Source organism: Bubalus bubalis, chromosome 20 (assembly GCF_019923935.1).
Source record: "Bubalus bubalis isolate 160015118507 breed Murrah chromosome 20, NDDB_SH_1, whole genome shotgun sequence".
Classification (NCBI taxonomy): Eukaryota; Metazoa; Chordata; class Mammalia; order Artiodactyla; family Bovidae; genus Bubalus; species Bubalus bubalis.
In genome coordinates, this window is record NC_059176.1 from 54,186,244 (window position 1) to 54,197,485 (window position 11,242).

General features: G+C 44.1%; 1 pseudogene; it reads left to right on the forward strand.

The window, feature by feature from the left end:
- Positions 1-9,311: 9,311 nt before the first annotated feature.
- On the forward strand, positions 9,312-9,412 carry LOC112581067 (annotated as a pseudogene).
- The last annotated feature ends 1,830 nt before the right edge of the window (positions 9,413-11,242 follow it).

The window sequence follows — 11,242 nt, forward strand, 5'->3', positions numbered from 1 at the left end:
GTATTTTCTCTAAGCCCTTGGAAAGGTTTATTCTGAATCTAGCTCACAGGAAGCCAGTATGGGAGAAAATGTCTGGATATTGGAGTCAGCATATCTGAATAATTGGGTGATGGTGGGTAAATTATTTAACTTCCTTAAGCCTCTGTTTCCTCATCAGTAAAATAACAGCAATAATATTGACTTTGTAGGATTGTCATGCTGCTTAGGAGTATCATATATAACGCTCCTGGCACATTAGAAAGCATTTCATAAATGGAGACTATAATTGTTAGAGCTGTGTTTATTAAAAGGCCCTTTAAAACAGTGAGAATGAGGCCTCACAGAGTAACTGCAGGTTTCTATTTCTTTTCTCTGAAACTGTGGTGGATTGTCATAGCCTCCCCTTGAGTGGGGCCTGGGCTGTGTCTAGGGTCATCATGGTGGTTCAGTCCTAGGGCAGACTCAAGTTGTCAAAATACCCCAAACAATCAGTACAAGAGAGAATGAAGCAATAGATGGGGGGATAAGGAGTTCTGTCTGGCTCAGAGGCCAGCAGCTTTCCCAGTTACTATCAGCATAATCACGAGCAAGTTGCTTATATCACTATGGCTTAGTTCATTTAGCTGTATCTGTCCTTTTCAGTTGTCTGGAGGAAGTCACACATGTAAAATACCTAGCACCAAAAAAAAGTTGCTCAGTAAAAAAATATCTCAGATATTAAGAAAACACAGGTTGGAATGTATGAAATTCAAGTGAAGTTTGGTGTAAGACTTTGGAACAATACTGCCTGGTTCAAATCTGATTTCCCCTACTCTGGGCTTCATTTTCTCATCTGTAAAATGGGTATAATAACTTCCTTATCTGTATTTATCACATACTTTTGTCACAAGAAGTAAATGACTTAATACACATGAAACCTTTAGAACATGACTTGATATATGGCCAAATACTATATTAATAAGTGTGGAATGGATAGTAAGGCCAGTTCTGGGACAAGAACAGAACACAAAATTGGAATAGTAGAAAACAAAATTGGTTGACCCTGCACCAGAAGGCAGCCTAAAGACGAAAAACAGTAATGAAGCAAGAGTTTCCAAGGCAATTGCCCTAAGTGGAGCTGAAATACTCACATTCAAAGCATCTTTTTTGTTTTTTTAAATCGTGTGTCAGCCTGGTTACAGACCAGGATCTTAGCGGATGTAGTCCTCCTTACCAGCTGTGGACTCCAGAAGAGGACCTCGGCCTCACTGGACCAGCAGGTCCTGTCTGCTCGGCTTCCAGACCTGGTGCTTGAGGAGCGTGGCTGGAAACCTTTTCCGGGGGGATGGGTTTGCTCAGGGCAAGGCTTGCTCTTCAAGGAAGCACCACTGCTTCACAAAGGCCCAGGACCATTTCCAAAGTCAACGCATGGAATTGCTGAGAAACCACGGTCGCTTCTGCTTCTCCTGCTGTCTAACTCTGGTACACAAGCACAACGTGAAATATTGAAATTCCAGTGACAGAGCCAACTGTGCAAATTCCTGATGGGCAAATTGAGGCCCATTATCTGTAATTACACTTGCCCGAATAACATGCCAGAGAGACCCTGTTTTCCAGCCTTCAGTAATCACAGCTGCTGCCCTGTTGCCAAATGCGTCCAGGGAAAGTCCCGAGAATGGAGATGAGCAGCCCTCACAGAGGAGTCTTGGCAGCCGCCATCAGGCAACCCAAGTCTCCTTTGCTTACCCCATTCAAATGGCTCTATAGCTCTCGGGATAAACTAGTCAGTTAGGCTTGTCATCACCTGGTCCATCTCCAGCTTGAACTTTTTCTCCCCTTCTTCATTCAAACCGTATTGAATGACTTGTTCACCATACACGACCTGGTCCTCAACTCCATCCTGTAGTCCTTCACTAAGGTGCTTTCCCAAATGTGATTTAGTCCTTCTCCCTGGAGGTGCCTCATCGCTAATTCCAGTTCATCCATAAGCAATTAGCTCTGCCCCTTTCTCTTCTCTGTGAAGCCTGTCTTGACTCCTTCAGGCTGTATATAATTCCTTTTTGCCGGGACCCCCTAGTATTGGGTTGGTCAAAAAGTTCGTTCAGGTTTTTCCGTACCATCTTATGTAAAAACCCGAACAAACTTTTTGCCCAACCCAATACCCGTAGCCACACAACACAGCATGATCGTTCTGTTTGATTTGTTTGTCTCTTCAACTAGGCTATGAGCTCCCCAAGGTCAGGGACCATATCTTATTAGGGTATCTTAGAGCCTAGTGCAATACCTAGCATCACTAGGCAACCATGCAGTAGCTGTTGGCTGCACGAACAGATGATGCCTGCCTCTGTGTGTGTGTGCACTCAGTCATGTCCAGCTCCTTGTGACCCCATGGACTGTAGCCTGCCAGGCTCCTCTGTCCATGGGATTTTCCAAGCAAGAATACTGGAGTGGGTTGCCATGCCCTCCTACAGGGGATCTGCCTGACCCAGGAATTGAACCCAAGTCTCTAGTATCTCCTGCATTGGCAGGTGGATTCTTTATCACTGTGCCACCTGGGAAGTCCTATGTCTTTCTTGCTTGAGCACTAATGGATTACTCCTTCATTTGGTTAGATCAAAAGATTCCTTTCTTGGGATTACTGCTCAAACCAACTTTAAAAGCAACCAGTGAAAATCCAAGAAGAGTATTTCGTTGATACACTGAGGATAAATGCAACTTACCACATGCCCTTCTATCTTTAATATTGTTTAATCTAAAGAGGCTGGGTTCCCTAGGTATATAATAGAACATAAAGACTTAACCTTATTGCTTCTGTTTCATCATGATGCACTTATGAAAGCCTTATTTAAATATGATTTGCTATTAGTCTGCTTGTAGTTATCAAAGTCCAAAGGGTTTTCGTTTGATTTTTATTCATGGCATTGCTTGAAGTGTAACTATTAAGAAATGTTTATTTTGAACAGAAGAGCAAAAACCTAGCTATTTAAGTGATTGTATCCCCTCACTGCAGACTTTGTCTAGCCACGTCTCTTGTGATAACATCGTGGCTATTCAAAACATTCTGGGGTCTCAGCTTTTTTTTGCTTTCAGAGACAGTGAATGAGCCTTGCTTAAAGATTGGTCTTGTTACTCTAGAACCCAGAACAGCAACAACAAACAGTATTGTTCATTGAAATGTTCATATTTTTCCACTTCTGGACACTGTGTAAGGTTTTCTAAAGGTTGAATATGCACACCATTAGAGGAATATGTTAGGTCATATGCACATGACTTTAAATTTAAAAATTAATAGGTTATATAATAAATGTGTACTAATAATATTGTCAGTATAGGGCTTCTCAGATGTAACAGTGGTGAAAAATCTGCAAAAGAGACATGGGTTCAATCCCTGGATCCGAAGACCCCCTGGAGAAGGAAATGGCAACCCACTCCAGTATTCTTGCCTGGAGAATCCCATGGACAGAGGAGCCTGGCAGGCTACAGTCTGTGGGTCGAAAAGAGTCAGACATAACTAAGCGACTGAGCATATACACACACAATAATATTGTTAATATAACATACATATAACACGCACATCAAATTCATAATTTCATGAATACTGCTTAAATAAAAATTAAACTTATAATACAGAGAGTTAATTTGCTGAAAAATATTAAACAATCATGCATGTTAGAGGGTAAGACAAAGATAGTGAAGAAGACACATATAGGAATAAAGCTTGAGGAACATTGATGGAATGAAAAGAGCAGAAGCTGTTGGGTTCCCATTATTTTACATATTAGCTGGAAGCCTGCAGGCAAATTACTTAACCTTCCTGAGCTGGGATTGCTTATTCCTACGAGGAGAGTGAGTTGCAGAAAGGTTCATGGAGTAACTAGGATAGGACCTAAAGGGCTCCATGGTGAGAGCTGTTCTTTAAAAAACTCACCTCCATTATCATAGGACAAAGAGGAGTCTATTTTTAAAAAGTTGCCTGGGCTTCCTTGACGGTCCAGTGGCTAGGACTCCACGATCTCAATGTAGGGGGCTTGGGTTCCAGGGGGTTGGGGAACTAGATCCCACAAGATTGAGGATGCCACGTGCTACAACTTAGATCTGGTGCAGCCAAATGAATTTTTTTTGAACTTATAAAAAATAATAAAGAAGTTACTACCAAAAGAGAAACTTCATTAAATGTGATAAGCCAAAGCAGGCAGCCTGCTTGGATAGGAAAAGTGAAAGTAATAGTCACTCAGTTGTGTCCAACTCTTTGCGACCCCATGGACCGTAGCCCCCTCCCCCACCCACAGGCTCCTCTGTCCATGGGATTCTCCAGGCAAGAATACTGGAGTGGGTAGCCATTCCCTTCTACAGGGGATCTTTCCGACCCAGGAATTAAACCTGGGTCTTCTGCATTGCAGGCGGATTCTTTATCATCTGAGCCACCAGGGAAGCCTCAGCCTACTGGATACTTCTCAACAATTGTTTTTCTTCATTTTTTTTCTGGTATGCCACATGACATTCTGGTCAGGATCTTAGTTCCCTGATCAGGAATCAAACCTGGGCCTCGGCAGTGAAAGCACGGAGTCTTAACCACTGGACCGCCAGGGAGCTCCCTTGGCAGTTCTTAAAGTTCAACATGTTCATTTGAATCTACTCACCTGAGCTTGTTAAGGCCCCAGTCATATAATGATGGAGTCAAGTAGCCAAACTTTATACACTGCTAAATAATTGACGCTGCTCTTGAACTCTAGAAGTTTCTAACCCCCTAGAGATTAAGCCAATGGGAAACTGCCCTTTGCTGACCCTTACAATGTCTCCCTCTATGTCTTTTCTTTGGCCAACTGGAAGCTCATAGAAATGTAAATCTCAGTGCTAGAACTCTCTATTACCCAATGAACTACTTGCTCCTCCCCTTTCTCTACGCTTTCTTTGCTAATGTGCACTTTCCTTGCCCCTGACATTTTTTATTCTCACTTGACTTTTAATTACACAGGTTCTCATTTTTTTGTGTATGCAACAAGAAAGGAAGAGTACCCAAGTGTCTTTGTCAGCTCGGGCTGCCATAACAAATACCATAGACTGGGTGGCTTAAGCAACAGATATCTATTTTCTCACAGTTCTGCCAGCTAGAAGCTTGCGATCAGGGTAACAGCACAGTCAGGTGTTTGTGAGGTCTTTCTTCCTGACCTGCAGATGGCCACCTCCTTCTGTGTCCTCATTTGATGGGGAAGTGGGGGAGAAAGAGATAAAGGGCAAGCCCTCTTTTGTTGTTGTTCAGTCACTAAGTTGTGTCTGACTCTTTGTGACCCCATGGACTGCAGCTCATCTGGCTTCCCTGTCCTTCACCATCTCTTGGAGTTTGCTCAAACTCATGTCCATTGAGTCGGTGATGCTGTCCAACCATCTCATCCTCTGTCATCCCTTCCTCCTCCTGCCCTCAATCTTTCCCAGCATCAAGGTCTTTTCCAATGAGTCGGCTCTTCGCATCAAGTGGCCAAAGTATTGGAGCGTCTGCTTCAGCCTTTTATTAAGGCTGAAGCCATTTATTAATTTTTTTAAAAATGTACTTTATTATTTTTGATGGCATTGGGTCTTCCTTGCTGTGCTCCGGCTTCCTCCAGTTACAGTGTGCAGGGCCTACTTGTAGTCGTGCTGCCCAGGCTTCTCACTGCGGTGGCTTCTCTCGTCGCTGAGCGTGGGCTCAAGAGTGCAGGCTCAGCAGTTGTAGCTCGCAGGCTTCGTTGTCCCACAGCATGTGGGATCTTTCCAGACCAGGAATTGAACCGGTGTCTTCTGCACTGGCAGGTGAATTCCTTACCAATGGGTCACTAGAGAAGCCTGGACACCGCCTTTATTACTTCATCTAACCCTAATCACCTCCCAGAGGCTCCGTCTCCAAACACCGTCACATTGTGGGGGAGAGGGCTTCAATATAGGAATTTCAGGGTGGACACAAACATTCAATCCACCGCATTAAATAAATAAGCAGATAATACAAGTCACATCACCTTTTGCAAGGAGACAGCAATTGAACATTTGTGACCCACAGGAATTCCCACACCATCCAAAAGCCTTCTTTCTTGGATCAGTCACTCTAAAACCAGGTAGACATGCTAACAGTGGACAAAAATCTTGGTTGTCATACTGAGTCAAATATATACCTTTGGTTGTTCCTCAGTCATCATGGATTCACAAAAGATGAGCAGGATCTTTTGATGTATCATTTTAGTGATTTCTCTTTCTCATTCTGGTTGGTTGCCCTATGTGTAGGTAACCTATAATGGGAGCCTACAGGATGGCAGGCAAGGATTTTATCATCTCATCTGATCTCACAATAATCCTGAGAGTATCGATTATTACCCCCACCCTACTTTATATGTGAGAAACTGAATCTCATCGAAATTTACGTAAAGCAAGTAACCATTCACTGGGGAGTCCAGATTCGAACCCAGGTCTGTCTGAGTCCAGTGTGTTAGTTGCTCAGTTGTGTCCGACTCTTTGCAACCCCATGGACTGTAGCCCCCAGGCTCCTCTGTCCATGGGATTCTCCAGTGGAGTGGGTTGCCATGCCCTTCTCCAGGGGATCTTCCCGACCCAGGGATCGAACACAGGTCTCCTGTACTGCAGGAGAATTCTTTACCATCTGAGCCACCAGGGAAGCCCAAGGGAGACTATAATGAATAAAATAGACTAAAAAGAATCCACCTTTATGACTTACATTCTAGTTATGGAAGACAGACAACAAAGAAAACAAACAAGTAAAATAAGTAGCGTATTGCACGGTGAAAACTTAAAAACAGAACAGGGAAGGGGACAAGGTTACTAGGTTGGATGAAGTCATAATCGAAATGACTTTAGTCAGGAAAGGCCTTACTGAGGAGACAGTTAAGCAAAGATATGAAAAAGATTCAGTTCTATCAGACTGTCATTAACTCTGAGGCCCCAAAACCTCAAGGGAGGGGGACTTTTTTCCCCACGAGAGGGACTTCTGTTTTGAAAAGAAATTGTGTCAGGACTTTTTCTCTTGCAAGTAATACAAAAATAGATTCAAACTGACTTAAGCAAAAAAGTGGGAATTTATTAGCTCAGGAAATTGAAAAGTCAAGGTCAGCTTTAAGGGTCAAACAATGTCATTAGGACGCAACCCGTAGGGTGCAACCGCAAAGCAAGGTCATTAGGACCTTCTTCATTTGTAACTGTCTTACTCTGTTCGAGCTGCTATAACAGAAATATTGATGCCATAGACTGGGTGGCTTATTTTATTTAGTTTATTTTTGGTTGTGCTGGGTATTCACTGTTACTCATGGGCTTTTCTCTAGTTGTGGTGAGCTTGTTTCGGTGCTCAGGCTTCTCATTTTGGTGGACCTCTTGCTGCGGAGTGCAGGCTCCTCTAGGCACTCAGGCTTCAGTTAGCTGGAGCACACAGGCTCAGAGGGTGTGGCACACGGGCTTAGTTGCTCCACGGCACGTGGAATCTTCCTGGACCGGGGATCGAACCAATGTCCCCTGTATTGGCAGGTGGATTCTTATTTACTGCACTACCAGGGAAGTCCAACTAGGAGGCTTAAACAGCAGACATTCAGTTCTCTCAGCTCTGCAGGCTTAGAAGTCTGAGATCAAGGTGCTGGCAGGTCAGTGTCTGATGCGGGCTGGCTTCCTGCTTCATAGATGGTTGTCTTCTCACTGTGTCCTCACACGGCTAAAGGAGCAAAAGAGCTCTCTGGAGTCTCTTTCATAAAGGCATTGAGCCTTACCCATTGATGAGGGCTCCTAAACGTCTCCCAGAGGCCCCATTAACTGATACCGTCACACTGGGGTTAGGATTTCAAAATACGAGTTTGGTGCAGGAGTGCAGCCATTCAGTCCACAGCAGTATCTCTGCTTTCCTCTGTGGTGATTTTTTTTTTTAATAGTAGAGCTATATATGTATATATATCTACATATATGGTTTAGCTCTACTATATATATATACTTGCCTTGAGGCATGCGTGATCCTAGTTCCCAGACCAAGGATCGAGTCCCCTGCATTGGGATCATGGAGTCTTAACCAATGGACCACCAGGGAAGTCCCTCCTCTGTGGTGACTTCATTCTCTAGCTCTGCACAGAGGAAAACTGGCTGCTCTCAATTCTAAGTCAACACCCTGCCAGGTGAAAACCCAGAAGGAAAGAGAGGGTCTCCTACCTACAGCACAAGCAAAAGTCTCATTGGATATCATAGGTTGCAGGCTCATCTGGACACATAACTGTGGTCCAGAAGAGAACACAGTGCTCTGATTCGCTGGGCCTGGTCACCTGCCTGCCCCTGGCGTCCTTGGGAGAGTCAGCTTACTGACAGCAGGGAAGGACAGGGCTCAGAGGAAACCTGGGGTGTTTCAGGAAGGAAATGAATGACTGCTAAGCAGAGAATGCAATAAGTATTTGCTATATCTCTGATTTTAAAATGATTTGTGTTATTCCATTGTGTGCAATGTTGATCCAGTGAACTCCATGCCCAAAGGATGGTTCGGAAGAGATTTCTCCCCAAGAGATGGCCTGTGGATAGCTGTTTAAACTTATCCAGTGGGACTGGTGGTTTCTGGGGTCTCTTGCCACCATACAGATGTATGGGCAACACACTCATGGGCAGTCAGCCCCTGGAGGATGGCTGGCTGTGTGGTTTTGGCTTGGGACCTCCTGCATTTCCTCTTGTGGTCTTCAGAGAGCCACATCATCACAATAAGTGCCTGACATCATCAATGTCACCAGTCTGTGGCTTTCAGAGTTTTATTCCACTTACATGGAATACCACGTTACTGATTGGGCCTGACAACCTGCCAAAATCTCAGTCCTAAATTCTGAAAACAGAGCCTACGACTTTATTTTCTCTTATAATTATTATTTTTAAAATGTATTTATTTATTTTTGGCTGTGATGGGTCTTCATTGCTTTGCGTGGACTTTCTGGAGTTGCGGCGAGTAGGGGTTACTCTTCAGTGCAGTGTGCAGGCTTCTCGTTGCAATGGTTGTGGACCACGGGCTTTAGGGCACGTCTCAGCAATTGTGGCACATGGGCTTAGTTGCCTCGAGGCATGTGGGATATGCCCTCCCAGACCAGGGATTGAACCTATGTCACCTGCATTGGCAAGTGGATTCTTAACCACCAGACCCCTAGGGAAGTCCCAGAGCCCATTACTTTAGTAGAGCATCACTGTTTTCCTGGAAGTTCCATGTCTGTGCTTTGGGTTAGATGGTCCTAACCACCTGGACCTTAACACACACTTGTGGGGGTAATCAAGGCAAGTCATGTGACTTCCTGAACTTGGGTTTTCTTATTTGCACAATGAGGTGACTAGGAAGGATGAACGTGTATAAAGAAGCTGGGGCTGGCATAGTGCTCATTTTGGCAGCCCATATACTAAGACTGGAATGATACAGAGAAGATTAGCGTGGCCTCTGCACAAGGATGACATGCAAATTTCAACCTTGAACTTTGAACATGTGAAGCGCTCCATGTTTTCACTTTGTGGTGACCTGAATGGGAAGGCAGTGCAAAGGGGAGGGGATACATGGAAACGTATTACCAGCCTAAGCTGGCAGCGCTTGCCCCAGAGAGGCCAGTAAATCCAAGGATGAGGTGTTGAGGCAAGGAATACGACTTTATTTGGAAAGCCAACTGACTGAGAAGATGGCAGAGTAATGTCTCAAAATAATCAGCTCAGACGGTAAAGCGTCTGCCTACAATGCGGGGGATCCGGGTTCGATCCCTGGGTGGGGAAGATCCCCTGGAGAAGGAAATGGCAACCCACTCCAGTACTCTTGCCTGGAAAATCCTATGGACCAAGGAGCCTGGTAGGCTAGGCTACAGTCCATGCGGTCACAGAGAGGCGGATACGACTGAGCGACTTCACTTCACTTCACTTCACTTCAGGGTCCAGATGCCAGGTTCTTTCATGTATCAGAGATGCGGGGAGGTAAGAAAACAAAGTAAAAAATCCATTTACTCTTGCAAGTACTTCTAGAATAGCAAGCCTCAGGCAGGGGAAATATGTTCATTCCTTCCTTCCTGCCATCTAAATGTGGCCAGGGTTCTGAACGAAAGCGTGTTAGCTTAACAGTCAGGCAAAGGGGCAGGATTCTCTGCGGCAGGCCGTTTCGTGTGAATATAACAACAAAAGCGGCCAAAGAAACAGATCTAGCATGAAAGAGTCAAAATTGAATCTTCTCTGTCAAACTTGAAATTGTAGGAATATCTTATGATCATGAAAGTGAAGAAGGAATTCTCAAACAAGATACAAAAAGTTTAAATCATAATGGAAAAGACTGATGGATTCAACTATATTAAACTAAAAAACTTCATCAAATAGCTTTTTGAAAAAATGAACAGCTAAGACACCAAAGAGGCTTCCCTGGTGGCTCAGCGATAAAGAATCCATCTGCCAATGCAGGAGATGCAGGTTCGATCTCTGGCTTGGGAAGATCCCCTCAAGTAGGAAATGGCAATCCACTCCAGTTTTCTTGCTTGGAAAATTTCATGGAAGAGGAGCCTGGTAGCCTACAATCCATGGTGTCACTAAGAGTTGGACACAACTGAGCAACTGAACAACAAGATTATCAAAGAAGAAAAAGAAGAAGCTAGCATATGGCCTGGCACACAGTGGAGTCTCAGAAAAATTTTTTCGTCTTCCCTACTCCCTTTTATCAGGAGGCCATTATCATTCTCCCTTGGAGTCGATGTTATGCAACTTACAGATAAGCCTGTCAATGAAGAGGAATGAGTAGGTCGGGCAAGTCAGCCCTGGGGCGTAGCTGGGGGCTGTGCAGTTGAGTAGAAGACGATAGGGTTTGGAATTAGATTGGGCTTTGAATCCAGAAGGCCTTGGGAAAATAACTTAAATATCTCAGAGTCATTTTTCTCATCTCCAAAATGAGAAAAACATTTATTGCTCTTTATGGCTGTTGTGAGGATAACTGAAATAATGTGTGTGAGAACCTGGCACACTGAGGTCTTCAGTAAGTCTTAATTCTGTTTGTTTTTGAAAGCCACTAATGCTTAAGTGAAATCTGATTAGCAATCAAGAAACTGACACGAAATGCCCAGAGAGAATTATCTATTTTTCTATAGACTGGAAAGCCCAGACCTTTCCCCTATTTGCTTGTGTGATGTTTTTCGTTATTTTGGAGGCTGGGCCAGAGCAAATAAAAGGTGGCCAGGCAATCTGTCATGTGTGAAGAGAATGCTATGTGTCAGGGGTGGGAAACCAAGTAAAAAAAAGATAAGATCCTTGCCCTTGAGAAGCTTCTGACTTAAGAGAAATAAAACAT